This window comes from Rhinatrema bivittatum, chromosome 2 (assembly GCF_901001135.1).
Source record: "Rhinatrema bivittatum chromosome 2, aRhiBiv1.1, whole genome shotgun sequence".
NCBI lineage: Eukaryota > Metazoa > Chordata > Amphibia > Gymnophiona > Rhinatrematidae > Rhinatrema > Rhinatrema bivittatum.
The window spans coordinates 159,736,486-159,753,129 of NC_042616.1; the positions used below are offsets into that span (position 1 = coordinate 159,736,486).

The following is a 16,644-nucleotide window of genomic DNA, read 5'->3' on the forward strand; positions in this document are numbered from 1 at the left end:
AAGTAAATAGTTCCGGGTTAGGGAAGACGAAAAAAGCAGTCTGCCTAAAAAAAGTAATCGCAGACTAGCAAGGGAGGAAGAAGTCTGCGTCCGGAAGGGTCTCCCGAGAGCTGCAAGTTCCCCTCCTTTTAGCATCCGCGGGAAAACAGCAGCACCCAGGACTGCCAGCAGTAGCATGTTCGAAGGGTTTAAATGCTGCAACAGGAGATTATGGACAGAGTTGCTCCCCTATCTGGACCTCTCCTCGACTAGCAAAGTCCGTAAGATCCACGTGGGCAGGCACAGTCCCTGGCAGCCTGTCTTCGTGCTAGCGTGGGAGCAAGGGGAGCAGCCCCGCGTGTTTCAGTGGTGGGCGGAAGACAACATTCTCCTGGAGATCACGCAGTGGGTGAAAAGCAGCTGGAGGCTGTGCTGGAAGAAAGGAAGGACGTACGTGTTCTTGAGCACCAGCTATTGAACCAGCCTGCCCCCCGCCCCCCTTCAAGCACACGTGTATAAACCTGCCAGCTACCTCAGGAAACCCCACTTTGGGTCTTGGCTTTGGGAACAACGCAGCCAGCCTGCTCTGGTTGTAGCTGGGGAAGCCTCTGAGGAGTGCACGTCACTGGAGAGTCTGACAGAAGTATTCTCCCTCCCCATAAACACGAGGTCTCCCGGGTCGTACTTGCGTCTGTTTTGAATGTTGGCGGACATCCCCCCCCTGGTACAGGAAGGCAGACTGCCACTTTAACTGGGAGCTTGCCCAGCAGTTAATGACATGACCGGCGAGTTGCACCCAGGAAGGATTTTGCGGTGACACAGCAGCAGCAAACAGTCCCCAGATCCAACCTGCAGAGAGCCAGGACTTTCCAGGCTGTATTTCCTTGATGGATGTGTGATCTAAAGGTGGGTTGGTGATGTATTCTTGTTTGGGGGTGAACTTGCTCACATCTAGTTCTGCTAGGCTGTCTGTTCACACTACGATTTTTTATTTTTTTTTAATAGTCGGTTCAGTCCTCTTTAGTCAATGGTCGTAATCTAATCATGTCCCTGATGGAGTCCAGGTGGTAGGGTTTGACCTCTCATATATTATACAGATTCTCAGTCTCAGCCATAAGACCAAGAAGGGACTCCTAGTTAAGCGCCTGCACATTGATTTTAGCCAGGCACTATAAACCGGTTCTGCATACTGAGCTGTAACTTTACCAATACGCTGCCTCTGCCAGTGAAAGTCCAACTGAGTGCCGACCTGTTCATTGGTTGAAGGAAGTGAACTTTCTGTGAATGCACACAGGCTAAGAGTTAGTTTGGGAAACATCTGTTAAGTGACTAAGAGATTGCTTCTTCATGGCCTGTGATTACAAGAAGCAGTGTACACTGTGATAATTTTAGCATTTCCTGTACTGTGGTGAGACTGTACATATGTCACAGTTTCACTGCAGTACATTACCCCTTACAAAAAGAAAAATCATATTGTGGTGGTATCTCAATAATGGCTACACAAAATCCCTGAAGTAACACAAAGCCCTGGAAAAAATACATTTTGCACTCAGTACTGGATTTAGGGTTAGGGAACAGACATATGTGCCTTGAGTGCTAAATTATGAAGGCACCCAAAAAGTGGAATCGCCCCTGATGCACTTTGATTTCTGGGCGCAAAACTTCTCTATCCCCAGTAAGTCACTTTACCCTACATTGCCTCAGGTACAAAAAACTTAGATTGTAAGCCCTCTGGGGATAGAGAAATACCTACAGTACCTGAATGTAAACCGGTGTGATATCTCAATTGTGATGAATGTCGGTATATAAAAATAATAAATAAATAAATAAATATAGGCACCATCAATTTTTATTTTGCAGAGCACAAGAGGAAATGCATTTCCATTTCTATTTCTCCAGAGTTGCATTGCATAGAGTCTAACTTCTTGGGGTTTCCAGTTCAGCTTTTGTCAGCATATTTCTTCTTCTAGTCTGTAATCACTTGTATGAGGTGAGGGTTGGTCTGTTTTTTTTGCATTTGTCTCAGAGGTGAGGTATTCTGCTAGTCTGATTTTTCTGCATATGGATCTGATGTAGTCCATTTTGTTCTGTTTCCCAATTTCTGCTAAGACTTGTAATATTTGCATTGTCCCCAGGTTATAGTTGTTTGAGATCCAGGGGTTGGTGCTGGTTTGCTACATAGGTGCTGACAGTCAGGCCGATACAGTACATATCGGCGTCCAAATGCTGGTTAACAGTGCGCTCCAATGGAGCGCACTGTTAACCAGCATTTGGACGCGTTTTTTTCGATGCGCTAGCTTTACCCCTTATTCAGTAAGGGGTAATAGCGCGTCGAAAACGCGCGTCCAACCCACCCTGAGACTAATAGCACCTGCAACATGCAGATGCATGCTGATTGCCCTATTAGTCATTCCCACGCGATACAGTAAGTAAAATGTGCAGCCAAGCCACACATTTCACTTTAAGAAATTAGTGCCTACCCAAAGGTAGGCGTTAATTTCTGCCGGCGCTGGGTCAGAGGGTGCTTTTCTGTGCACCCTCTGACTTAATATCATGGCGATATTAAGTCGGAGGCCCCAAAAGTAAAAAAAAAAGTAAAAAATAAAAAATTTTAAATGGGCTCGCGGATTGAAAACTGGATGCTCAATTTTGCCGGTGACCGGTTTCCGAACCCGTGGCTGTCAGTGGGCTCGAGAACCAGCACCGGCAAAATTGAGCGTCGGCTGTCAAACCCGCTGACAGCCGCCGCTTCTGTCCAAAAACAGGCGCTAGGGACGCGCTAGTGTCCCTAGTGCCTCTTTTTAGAATTATTAGAATTATTGTACCTTACCAGGACTTCTCTACAAGACGGCCCCTGCCTAAAGTGTCAGGGAAAGGTTTTGCAGTTAATTCTCAGTAACATATTAAGATATAGCAAATAACACCAGGTGCCTCTGCTTCACTGTACATGGAGCCATGCTATTTCCGAACATGATAGACCAGCGCTATTTTGGTACCTTGCTGCTAGTTCTTTCGAAGCGGTCAGAGGTAAAGACATTATGGGCGACACCGACACCCAGCCTTGTGGTCTCTTGAACATTCCTGTGGGCTTAGTGACTCTTCACACTTGCAGGGACACCTACAGGTGGTGAAAAGATCCTGCACCTGTGAAGCCCATCATGGGGTTTTTGACCCGCTCTGGGAATGGAGCTGACCTTTTGGCTCTGCACTTCGCACTTATGACTCCTCACCTGTGGGGATAGAGCTTTCCACCTGCAGTGTACGTGACTTCTCGTGTCTGTAAAGATCTTATAAATATCCTGAAAAACTGTCAGTAGGCGTATTGGTAATCAGGGGTTCCTATCTCCTTGCAGATGCTTGTCTCTGTGCTAGCCTGAATAAAATACTACCAAAGCTGCTGACTGTGTATATTGTCTTAACACAACTCGGACAGAGAAATCTGGTCCAGGGACCAACGCGTGCCCTAGCTGACTGTCCCGAACTACTGTTTTTGTGTCCTGGCATTCCTGTACCATCCCTGTTCCTTATTCATAGATTTCAGCTTCTGGCTAGCGCCGTCCAGACATTCTGAGACGTATCCTTGGGAGCGGAAAGGGAACATGCAAGCAGGGTTTTAAGAGCTCACTGCAGCTGTAATGCCCCGAGGCCGACAGCAGCTGGGAAACCTGTTCGTAGCAAGAGGGAAACAAATATTTATCTTATTACATGTCTCTGGTGAGACACCCCCTACTCCATACCTTGAGCACTTGTGATCAGTGCTGGAGATCACATCTGCAAAAGGACCTTGAGGGTCAGTAAAATAGTTTGTGCCCTTTAGGAACAGGGCGACCTGTATTTAATTCCCCTGCTTCCCCCTCCAGCAGGGACATCCGTACTTTTATTGTCGATTCAGTTTCAGAAAGCTTCCTGTGATTTTTCTTCATGCTTTTAAATGTGTAATGGTCCCTCCAGGCACATCTCCAGTAATGCCCTGGGTATTCCTGTTTCAGCCAGCGCAGTGTGGGCTGGGAAGTAGGGGAGGTGCCATTCACATGCAGCCCCTCCCTTTGAAGATGCTGGATTGGTCGTCCTCTTTGTGAGGGCTTATAAGCAGCTCGCGCCTAGAGCTCTGGGGGGGGGGGGGGGGCACTGTAGCTATTTATTTATTTATTTTAAAGTGTTAGGAGGTGTGGGGGAGCCTTTCCTAAGTTGTATTTTTGAGGCCTGCTTTTGGTCTCAGGCAAACCCTGCCTGGGACTGGTGAGTCGGGTCGGAGATCTGCCCAGCTTATCCACTCCCTGGTGGGGTAGAGGCTGCATTGTGGGCTTCTGAGAGACTTTACTTTGTAAGAAGCCCGATGAGACCCCTGGACACTGCCCAGAGGGAGGGCTCAAGGAACCTTCTTTTCGGGGGAAGCCCAGGCTATGGAAGGGCTGCCACCTCTGCCACCTCTGTGAGGACCCAGTGCCAGGACCTTCTGGTATTTACTTCAGTTCGAGAAGAAGAATTTTTGTTAAGATCAGGGAAGAAGTTTCTGCTGGCCCACTCCCTTCCCTGTTCAAGGAGCCATTGGAGCTGTCCCAAGAGACACACAGAAGAGTTCTTACCGGCTGGGAGTAAGAGCAAGTTTGAGAGTCCTTGAGGACAGCCATCCAGAGACTTCAACGCCTGGGGACACAGGGAATTTGACTCTGTGCGGTAGACTGCAGTTTGTTTGTTTCTTTTTAATCACTTTTGCCAGTTTTGGAAAGAGTCTTTTCCTGCACCACACAAGGATAGCCCCTGCCCACCTGGGAACCCCATTTATTCAAGCCTTTCCCTTGGCCTGGTACTGAAAGCTCATGCACAGACAGAGGGAAAAGACCCCGTGCCATTATTCAACCTGATGATTGCCCATCAGTAAAGACTATTTTATTTTATTTTATATTTATTTTATTTTATATTTAGTTAGTTAGTTAGTTAGTTATTTATTTAGGCTAATCCAGTGGTGCCTGTGCATTCTTTTGGGCACACGGCACACACACACAGTGAATGAAAGACACCCCTTCTCCGGGGGGGGGGCATAGAGAGAATGTGCAGAAAACTTACCCCTGTCATTCCAGGCCTTGAAGGAGAATCCCGACCCTGGGAGAAAGAGAGACTGTAAAAGCTTGCTGGAGTGATCCAGCCCCGAAGAGACTTATCCCATTCTTTTACGGCCCCATCAGAGCGTGGTAAGCTTCGCGGAATTAATAACATTGTTTCCGCTCAGCCTCGCTTTCTGCAGGGTGGGGGGGGGGGGGGGGGGAAATGGCTGTTGGTAGTGAGGATAGCTGAGAGAGTTTGCCAATTCTCGATGTGTGGCTCTCTCTGGGGTTTGCTGAAAGAGTTCGCTGTTCCTTGTGATATCCTCCACCCCCCCACACACACACTTTTTCTGCTTCTCTTCCTTTTTGTATTGGTGGGGGGCTGGGGAGGGCTTTTTTTGGCTGCAGGCCAATGACTCCGGGAGAGGGCATACTTGGTTGCTGCTAGCAAATGCAAGCATCCAGCAACAGCCACGTGAGGTCACATATGCGAGATCGGTCTCTTTCCAGGGGGTTTTGGTTAGATCCTAAAAACACAATTTCCTCAGTTGAGGTGAGGGCTTGGGGTGTGGTTTTTCATTGTTTTTTGGTTTTTTTTAATTTTTTTGTTGCAACTGAAAGCCGGAAGCCCTAACTACAAGCTATACAGAGCCCCCCCCTAGTTTCCTCAAGTAGCTTCGGTAAATTCTGTGGCAAAGAGTTTTAAATTCAGTGGCGCACTTGCATGAATTAGGATAACAGTTACACTATTTGATTTATAAAGCTATTTTACATAAAGTTGTTTTCCATCTTTTCTGCTATATCTGGGTTTTGGTTTTTTATTTTAAATTCCATTTTCACTCGCTCGCTATAAATGAGAGAATACAAAGTTTGGGTGCAGCCTGCCTCCGCCCACTAATCCCCAACAATCTCTGAGTGACTAGAAATACAAAGTGCCTAGGGTTGGAAAGGGGGAAATTGTTTTTATTCTTATTCGTTGTAATTGTTGGGTGTTATTTCATGTGTCTGCTGTATTGAAATGTTTTGTGTTTCTGTCAGTAAGCAGGCTGAATTAGCCATGCTGCATGGATAACATCGTCAGGGCAGCACCCGTCGGAGATGTCTCTCAAAGCTTTAAGGCTTTTTGCTCTACTGGGCATGTGCAGTTGTTCCCATGCGAACAAGCCTTCTGGAAGTCTCCTCAGTTCATATCAAAGCAAAAGACTCAGATTAAAAAAAATCATCCAGAGTGAGTAGAGACGCTGTCCAGGGAGGAAGGGCAGGAACGCATGGCTAATTTATCCTGCTTTCTATGGAAAACACCACTTACAGTAAGCAAACTTGTTTTTTTCCTGTTGATGATAAGCAGGCTGTATGGGGATTCCCAAGCTGAGGGTTGTGAACAAAAAGCAGTCTTTGGTAAGGAGTTTAGTTAACTGTTTTTTTCCTTCAATCTGGACTCCTCTGTGGGCAGCATCCAATTGGATGAAATATAATGCAATACTGCTCTTTCCATTGCTCTGTCCGAATTAGCCTACTCTTCAAGGTGGTAGTGTGATGTGAATATCTGGATCGATGACCATGTGGCTGCTATACAGATGTCCTCAATGGGTACATTTCCCGAAGCTGCTTTTGCTCTGACTTCATGAGCTTTTACTGGATGGAAAAGAGTAAGAGACTTTGTCACATAATAATGTTGTATGCAGGATGTAATCCAATTGTAGAGAGTTCTCTTTGCAACTGGTATTCCCAATCTGTTTGGGTCATAAGATACTAAAAGTTGAGAGCATTTTCTATGACTCTGTTTGACGTTTATAATAGGCCAAGGCCCTCTTGCAGTCCAGCAAATGCAATTTCTTTTCTTGATCATGTTGTGCGGCCTTGGAAAAAATGTGGGAATTGTAATAGACTGATTTATGTGGAATGCAGAGACCACCTTTGATAGGAACTTCGGGTAGGTTCTCAAGACTACTTTATCATGGAAGAATTGCAAGTAAGGCAGGAAGTGTACTAGGGCCTGCAATTCGTTTACTCTTCTTGCTAATGTAACAGTTACCAAAAAGATGACTTTCCAAGTTAGTAATTTCAACAAAGTGTTTTCCAGGGGTTCGAAAGGTGGCTCCATCAGACCCTGTAGGACTATATTAATATCCCATAGCATGGGAGGCATTTGTATAGGGGGCTGTAAGTGTAGAAGTCCTTTCATGTAACGAGATACTAGAGGATGGTGCAATATTGAACATTTATTTATACACCGCCATTCTGATTGTCAATCATGACAGTTTACAAACTTAATGAAGAGGTAAAATAGTGGTGTAGAACAATAGAAATTACAATAAGATATAAAAATATAAGAACAACATAAAATAAATCTCACTTAAAATCATAAAAGAAGTGCCTTAATCTTAAATAAGATAGAACAGACTAAAAGTGTCTAACTTAAAAAAAATAATAAAAGTGCCTTCATCTCAAAGAATAAATTAAAGTGAACATCCCTCCTCTGAGGCGTGATAAGCGGATATAGCGCTCAGGTGTTTTCAAATGGAAGACGTTGCGAGACCCCTTCTGGAAAGGTAGTGGGGGTATTCAAAGAGCAGTCGAGGTTCGCATATAAATGGGTTTAAAGACCATTCGGCACACCATCTAGCATATCATTTCCATTTGAAGGAATAATTACATCGAGTGGATGGTTTCCTTGCCAAGTCTGTGATGACTTTGACCTCGGATGATAAGCAGAAGTGTGTTAGGGTCGCGCATTCAATTTCCATGCTGTGAGTTTGAGAGTAGATTGTAAGGGATGGAGTAACCCCCCCTCCTGAGTGAGTAGGGAAGGATGTGAGCCCATATTTTGTGGTAGTTCTGTTAAAAGTTAAATGAGATATGCATACTATAGTTGCCTGGGCCATGCAGGGGCTATCATTATCATCTTGGCCCCGCCTTGAATACATTTCTGTACCATCCTTGCTATGAGTAGGATTGGAGGGAAGAGGTAGAGAAGTCCTTGGCCCCAAGAAATCAGCAAAGTATCCAGTGCTTCCCTGTACCGGCTTGGGTAGAGCAAGCAGAAAAGGGTCATCTATCTGTTCTGTTCGGATGCAAAGAGATCTATCCACAGCTGGCCCCAGTGGCTGAACAAATCATCCATGACTGCTTGAGAGAGAGCCCACTCGTGAGGGCGGAAAATTCTGCTGAGTCTGTCTGCTTCAGTGTTTGCGATCCTTGGAAAGTAGACAGCCTGGAGGATAGCACGGTGGATCTTTGCCCAGTTCCAGATGGATAAGGTCTCTTTGCAGAGGGTTCAAGACCCTATTCCCCCTTGTTTGTTTATATAATACATTACAACTTGGTTGTCAGTATAAATCATTATGAGCTAGAACACCTTGAGGGCGTGATGTACCATTTTGAGCTCCAGGAGATTTATTTGACAGCGGGATTCCTGGAAGGACTATAAGCCTTATGTCTTGTATTGCAGAAAGTGTGCACCCCAGGTGCAGGCAATCTGTGGTCAGGATAATTTGATGTAGTTGGCGGTTGAAGTAGAAGTACGGTATCCAATATGCCCTGATGTAGCCACTATCTGAAATCGGTAATGACTACCCTTCTTGAGAGGGGCTGGAGGAACTGATTCCATTGCATTCTCAAGCCCCACTGGAGTCTCCGCATGTGAACTACATATATTGTCACTGCCAAGTGACTCAAGAAGGTAAGAAGGAGACGGGTGAGTCAGAGTCTTTAGAAGTCTGGCCAGATCTCAGAGCTTTTGAGCCTGGTTGCTGGGAAGAAAAGCCATAGATAAGGTTGAGTCTATTTTGGCTCCTATGAACTGTTTTGTTTGAGTGGATGTAGATTCAGCATCTTGTGTTTGATTACAAACCCCAAATCCTCTATAGACAGTGGATGGTTAACACTGTGTCTTATCGTAAAGTGTCTCTTGAAGGGGCTATGATCAACCAGTCGTCCAGGTAAAGAAAAATGTGAATTCCCAACCTGTGTAGGTGTGCAACCCCCATAGCTAGACATTTTGTGAAATACCTACTGTACCTGAATGTAACTTGCTTTGAGCTCAGATTTGGAAAAGCAAGTATTTTTAAATCTGAAAATACAAATCCAGAAAGGTAACCCTGTCACTACCAAGCAAGACTGGTAGAAGCACTGGGCAAACTAGGCAGTCACCTAGAGTCCTAGTTTAGGGGATGGTACTGGCACTGAAGCAGGACTGTCGGAGGTAAATGTGATGCACCAGTTTACGTCCCATCTACCTGTGCAGAATGCTGGCCCAGGATAAACAAGGGGGGTGAGGTGGGGGGGGGGGGGCAGAGAGGCAAATGGTTCATCTATCCATAGCATTATGCTGTCCTTGTGGCCAGCACATGATGCTCCTCTCCAGAGGCAGCAGGGAAAGTTCTCGGGTGTGTGCAGGTGACAGCACAAAGCGGAGGAGCATGGAGTCGCAGGAGTACTGCTTATGCACTGCACGCTGCAGGAAACCCGAGTCAGCCCGCTTACCCACGGCAGAATGCCTTCTACAAGCCGCAACCGCTGCAGCTCAGTCACCATGCTGGAGGAGCCGTGTGGTGCAGCCTGTTTGTGCTGGAGCACCCTCAGTAGGAGGTGGGAAGAGAGGGGGGAGATGGATGAACGCCGCTGGTGCTGAGGTGGGAGCTGTTGTGGGAATGGAGGAGAGGGGGGAAGCTGGAAACTGCTGTGGGGACTGGAGGTGGGGAGAAGGGGAATGCTGTGACAGAGCTGATGCTGTCACTGAAGGAGGAGAGATAGAGAGTGAGTGCAAGGGATGCTGTACTGGAGCTGCATCGTGTGTGAGGTTAAGGGGCACAAGCCTGAATGCTTGTCTTAAGGTGCCTAATCCCCTTGCACCAGCCCTGTTACTAAGGTATTTGACTCCCATGTGGCTTAAAGAATTTTGTTTTGTGAAACTGAGTTATTGTTATTAGGTACTTTAAAAAAAAGAACACATTTTCCAGCGATTCAGAATCATTTTTTTCTACAAGAAGGATCTTCTAGTGGTACTAAACTTATCTGGTCCCATTTACCCATCATTCTTAAGTAAAGCAAATCTATAGCACAAAGATGTTTTTCAGTAGCAATATTCCAACCCAAAGGGCATTGTGTATATGAAAACATTGTAGGAGAAATAACTGTCCTCTATCCCTGAAACTCTTCTTTTTGAGTCTAATTTCAGAAAATGTAACTTTTTATCAAGATGTCATATTGTACATATACAGATGGACATGCCATAGGCTATCATAGGCCCTCTGTTGTGCCTGTGATTACCATGCATGAATTACAAGCTGCTTGCTCACTCCATGAAAATCACTCAGCGGCAATGACAACACAGACCTATAGAGACTCTACAGTTGCCACGTCAAAGGGCTATGTGCTCTGGGCCACGTCCACCTCAGCAGCACAACAGCTGTCATAGGGTTGCAGAGTCCAGGCTCCACCTTCCAATGGCACTACACGACCACACACAGACCTGGCTGGAAATGTTGGTTTGCTCTTGTCTGAAGTCCAAATCCATCTCCCTTGACCAACCACCACACGTCCATCCTACTCTTGACACAACCGCAGCACACCAGTTGCACAGTATATCTCACTTGCTCTAGAGCAGAGGTTCTCAACCGGTGTCCTGCAGGGATGTCAAGTGTGCTGTGAAATTTTGTCCCCATGGGGAGAAATGATGGGAGTGGGTTGTTGCTGTCATTGCTGGCAGCAAAATCTTCCCTTCCTCCCCCATATTCTCTTCACATGGCCTCCCGCCAGGAAGAGGAGACTGAAAGCAGTGCATCTTACCTGCTGCCGCCTCCTCTGCTGGTTTCCCAACTGAAGTCAGAACTGTGTAGGGCCATGCACAGTTCTGATTTCAGCAGGAGGCCGGCAGAGGAGGCGGCAGCAGCAGGTAAAGAGTGATGCTTGCCCATAGGCGATGATCCTGAGGGAGGAAAAGAGGACACAAAAAAAGATGGTGATCTTAGTTCTCTCTTGGCTGAGCACGACAGTGATTGCTGACACGTTTCGGAGCATCGCTCACAGGTTTTACATGGTTGCTCTCATAAATGTTTCTTTCTGCTATATACAGACATGCAATGCTAATACTAATGCTCAAAAATCGTTGGTTTAAAAAAAAATTGTTGCTCACGTGAAAAAATATTTGCATACATCTAGTCATTCCTTGGAGGGAGCATTGATGGTGATGCTGGGGTTGAGGGGGGGGGGGGGAGGAAGGGAAGGTGATGATGTTGGGGGGAGGAGGGACAGGGAGCATGAGAATAGAAGATGAGAAGGATAGATGGGATAGGATGGTGATGATGCCAGTTACTGACAGAGAAGGGAAGATGATGCCAGATAGGGGCAGCAAAGGAAAGGTGATGATACCAAGGGGTGGATAGGGTGCCGTGGGTGCCTTGCCATAAAAAATATTGGGAACCTATAAAGAGACACAAAAGAGAAGAGTCCCTGTTCCTTTGGAGCTTATGACCTAGTCAAGACTGACAGACAGACAGACAACAAATAAGAGACTTTGGGCTGCATTTGCAAAACATTACACCCAGGAAAATTAGCATATGCACATGTAAGTAGCCTTTACTCGTGTATAAAAATAAAAAATACGCACGTATTTCCACGTTTGCACACACATTTTGTAAAAAAGGGGCGATCTAGGAACATTGTGAGGCGGGGTGTTGAACAGAATCCAGGATCAGCTTTGGACCTGGTGTTTTGCTCTTTGTCCTAGCAGCCTTTCACTGCGCCAACCTTCGTAAGTCATGCTGCAAAATATCCAGAACTGTAACGTGCTGAAGGCTGTGCCATGCGAGATACAGCTTCTGGCATACTGAAATATTATTAGGGTCTGCGTCTGCTGTTCCCATTCTTTAATTATGCTGCATCACTGTGCAAAGTAGGTTTTAAAAATATTGTAAATGCACAAGGCAGAAACATTTATCTCAGAAGATACTGCTTCAGCTAGGCAGGAAGTGAATTGTGGTTAGCTACTAAAACTAGATGTAGATGTTGCAGATACGGCCATTATTCTAGTGTCTCTCGGAAAATGTCAGCTGTGGTTAGCCCCATGTCACAAAGGTGACTTCTGCTTGGGTAGGCTGATGAGTACACACACAAAGGAATAGGTGTCTCTTTAAAATAGCAAATTACATGCATAAATGTTGGTCGCTGTGGTAAAATCTCACCAATTGCAGAGATTTTGGTTCTTGGACAATTCCCCTGACCAAGTGAGAGACAAAGACCACACTCAGTTGCTTTGGATAACCTTTTAGTTTATTGGCTAGCAAAGTACTTGAACATACAAGGAGATTGAGTCCAAGTGGAATAATCCGACTTAATGACAGATCCTTACAATATTTCTAAGGTTTAACAGCAAAGAAATCATATAATTAGCAAGTGCACACGAGTTCTAAAACCACAGGTCAAGCAAAGGCCCAGTATATGAAATGCTTACCTAACCGCAGGCTAAACGCTAACTCGGTCCAGCTGTGATGGGTGGCGTGGGTGTGCGCCCTTTGTGCTGCAGCATAGTTAGTGCATCCTCACAGGCGAACCTATGAGGCCTACACCGGCAGCTAGAGAAGGTGCCCTGCAGAGGGACTGGCTGGAGCTTCATCTAACCAGCTGCCTCCCCTGTAGTTTGAGCCTTGGCTGCCGGCTGGCAGAACTTAGGGCGGTGACTAGAGCAAGAATCCAATGGCACAACAGGGTCAGGGCAGGTAGCAGACTAATGGAGTCAGAGGACAGGCCAAGGTTGGGGCAGGCAGCAGACAAGGGAGGACAAGTCCAAGCAAGAGGTCCAGGTGGCTGGCAATTGTGATCAGATCTAAGCAAGAAGTCAGAATCCAGAAGCCAGGCTAAGGGTAGATGAAGACACACAGAAGATATTGGACAAGACGGGCATTACGAGGCAAGGCTGGACGAGGAATCAGGTACCAGTAACTTGAAAGCAACACGCATGGCTAAGGCAGGAGACCTGTCGCTGAGGCAAGGTAATACTGTGAGGTCCTTGATTAAATGGTTCGGACGGCCTAATGTCATCGGAGGGCACTGCTTAGTGTTTCCCGCTGCAGGGACAAAATAATGAGCGCATAAGCATGCGCGGGTAAGGGGAAGCAGCGGCAGCAGGAGCTAGTGGCATTGTGGGCCACACTGGACAGCGTTTAGAGTAGACGGTTACATACTAACCTTGGGATGGGTCCAGCCACATTGGGGGTGAGGCAGTTCGTGGGGCCCTCCCATGAACCACCGAATGTAACAGTACACCCCCTCCAAAGCCCCCTCCCCAGAATTCTGGGCTTGGGTTTCCTGGGGAATCCCTGGAAGTACTCGCAAACAGCTGGGAGGGTTGGAGGCTGGCTCCCAAGAATTCTCTTCTGGTCCATAGTTTTTCCATGAAATTAGATACTGCAACTGATTTTGGACCCTACGGGAATTCAAGATCTCCTGGACTTCGAATTAGGTGTCCTGGAGAGAATTTGGTGACCTGGAGAGGCAGTCAGCCCAGCCAAGAGAGAATTGTAGGTTTTAACTAAGATACATGGAAGATATCATGGATGAGCAAAGGTGGAGTTAATTAGAGTTTGTAGACTCCTGGACCGAGTTGTCTTTCAATGGTGAATGGACCCACAAATCATGGAGCAAATTTCAATGAAGGCATTTCAACTGCAGGTTTTTCGTGCTGAGCCAAAGTAAGCTTCCAGGATGAAGTTGAGGCGCTGGGTGACATTTCTCATTAATTTTTTTTTAAACTGCTCTGCTGCTTGCTCTAGGAGGCAGTGTCTCTTCTACCAAAGTTCCTAGAGTTCATACCTCATCAGGTTAGCTGCTGGGCAAGTGACTGAAATTGGAACAGGTCTTAATATATGGAAATGACACCCAAACACTATATAGAAGGGCAATGAGCCAGTGGAACTGTTTACATGGTTGTTATGGCAGAATTCGGCCCATGGGAGAAGGAAGGACCAGTTATCCTACCATTGGTTCACATAGACTCTGATTTACTTGCTCGGTTTGCCCATTGCTCTGGGGGTAATAAGCTGAAGTGAAATACAAGGTAATTCCAAACTTGCTCCACAAATCTTTCCAGAAGCAGGCTGTGAATTGTACTTCCCGGTCTGAGAGGATATGAAAAGGGAAGTCATGCAGACGGAAGATACGTTGGACAAAGAATTTAACCAGTTCAGGCACTGATAGGAGGCCCGGAAGGGGTGTGAAATGTGCCATGTTAGAAAATCTATCCACTACCACCCATATGGTGGTGGTGTAGCCAGAGAGAGGAAAATCGGAGGCTAAGTGGTCCAAGGTTCATTGGGGGCTGGCAATGGCAGTAACAACCCCCAAGATTGAGCTTGCACACATATTCACGGCACACGTGGAACAGGACTCTACGTAACTCTTTACGTCGGCCTTCATCTGTGGCCACCAGTAGTGACAGAAGATTAATTCTAAGGTTCGGGTAATATCTGGGTGACCTGCCAAGTGGGAGTCATGAGCCCACTGAAGAACCTTTTGTCGTAGATTCTGGGGAACCACGGTCTTTCTAGGAGGGACTGTGAATGTGGCAGCAATTTCAATCTTCACAGGGTCGATGATATGCTGCAGAGACTCCAGAGAGCCCTCAGTATTAATGGAGCATGAGAGGGCATCAGCTCATTGGTTCTTCTCAACAGGATGGTACCGTGACTCAGTCAAACTGATCAAAAAAAAACCAAACAGTGGGCTTGCTGGGGGTTCAGTCTCTGTGCTTCTGCTAGTGTTCTAGGTTTTTGTGATCTGTATAGGTAGTTACTGGGTGCTTAGCTCCCTCCAATAGGTTTCACCATTCCTCTACAGCTAGCTTGATCACTAGCAGCTCACAATAATCAATGGTACAGTTCTTCTCTGCTGGAGAGAATTTTTTTTCGAGAAATTGGAGCAAGTCACAAGAGTACCATTATGGTTATGCTGCAGGAGGGCTTTGCCCTACCCTAAGGTTAGACAGTTCTACCTTCAGAATGAATGGCTTGGATAGGTCTGAATGGTGTAGACATGGACCAAGGGTGAACTCCTCTTTGAGATGTACAAAAGCTTGGATAGTGTCTGTGCTCTTCTTGGTTAGGGCTGTGAGCAGAGCCACCAAGGAGGAGTAATCATGAATAAATCACCTTTAGTAATTTGCAAAGCCCAAGAAGCACTCCAGCGCCTTGAGGCCCATGGGCCAGGGCCATTCCAGTATGACCTTTAATTTGACTGAGTCCATACGTAGACCTTGGCAGGAGATAATATATTCTAAGAAGGGAAGCTCTTTCTGTTTGAAGGTATACTTCTCTAACTTGGCATAGATTTAGTGCTCAGAGTCTCTAGAAGACCTGTTTCACATGACATAGTTGCTCTGGCAAAGGCTTAGAGAAGACTAGGATATAATCCAGGTAAACTACCACATTGGAGTAGAGAAGGTCCTAGATCTCATTGACCATAAACTGGAAGCTTGCCAAGGGCATTGCACAACCCAAAGGGCATCATTAGGTAATCATAGTGTCTGTCACAGGTGTTAAAGGTGGTTTTCCATTCATCACCTTCTCAGATCCTAGTCAAGTTGTATGCCCCCTGAAGATCCAGCTTGCTAAATATCTGCGCACCCCGAAGGTGATCAAAGAGCTCATAGATTAAGGGAAAAGGATAGCTGTTCTTCTTGGTAATGGAGTTAAGGTCACAATAGTCAATACAGGGATGTAACGACCCATTGTCCTTCCTTACAAAAAAGAATCCAGCCCCGGCAGGTGACAAGGAGGGGCAAATGAAGCCTCTGTTTCAGGGGCAGAGAGTGGGTATACCCTGCCTTTGAGCAGAATCTTACTGGGGACCAAGTCAGTGGTACAGTCAGTCATAGGAGCGATGAGGCGACAGGATCTCCATCTGCTGTTTGCTGAACACATTTGCAAATTCTGTGAATTGTGGTGGTAGACCTGGAAGCTCTGAGATAACAGTCCAAGCCAAGGGCATCACAGGTGAAACTTTAGTAAGGCATTGTTCATGATAGAGCTCCATTTGGCGATCTGTAATGTGGCTCACTTGATGTGGGGCTGATGTAGCATGAACCATGGTAGGCCCAAGATGACTGGATTGACTGCTTTGGATAACACATAAAGACAGATTTGCTCACCATGCAGAATCCCTGTGTGCATGGTCAAGGGTACAGTGGCTCTCGTAACATATGCAAGCAAAGGTTCTCCATATTTGGACAAGATTGAAAGCAAAGTATCCAAAGGGATTGTCGGTATCTGGTAGCAATGGACCAAAGCCTCATGAATGAAGCTGCCACCAGAACCTATATCCAAGAAGGCAAGAGTGTCTACAAGAATATCCCCAAGAGAGAGATGCACTGGTACTAGAAGTTGTGGAGAGGTGCAAGGTTATCCTAGGGTGGCCTCTCCCAGCAGGCCTAGGTTCTTGAGTTTCCTGGCTTGTTTGGGCAGGGACTTGCAAAGTGCCCAGATGCAGCATAATACAAACATGAGCTGAGATTGTGGTGCATTTGCTTCATCTCCACAGACAGTTTAAAGCAGTCAACCTGCATGGTCTCTACTGGTGCCAGTCCCGACCCAGGAGGTGAGTGGGAAGTCACTGGCCACTGGAAATT

General features: G+C 46.3%; 1 protein-coding gene across 3 annotated transcripts in view; it reads left to right on the forward strand.

The window, feature by feature from the left end:
• Positions 1–405: 405 nt before the first annotated feature.
• The window catches only part of LOC115084226 (S-acyl fatty acid synthase thioesterase, medium chain-like), a 50,364-nt gene continuing 34,125 nt past the window's right edge, over positions 406–16,644 (forward strand). The window contains exon 1 of one of the 3 annotated variants that reach the window (XM_029588809.1): positions 406–885. The gene's annotated coding sequence lies outside the window, so the exon portion shown is untranslated. Of the gene's footprint in view, positions 886–5,054; positions 5,172–6,276; positions 6,335–16,644 lie in introns of those variants that run through there. The other 2 variants (XM_029588811.1, XM_029588810.1) reach the window with 2 other exon arrangements.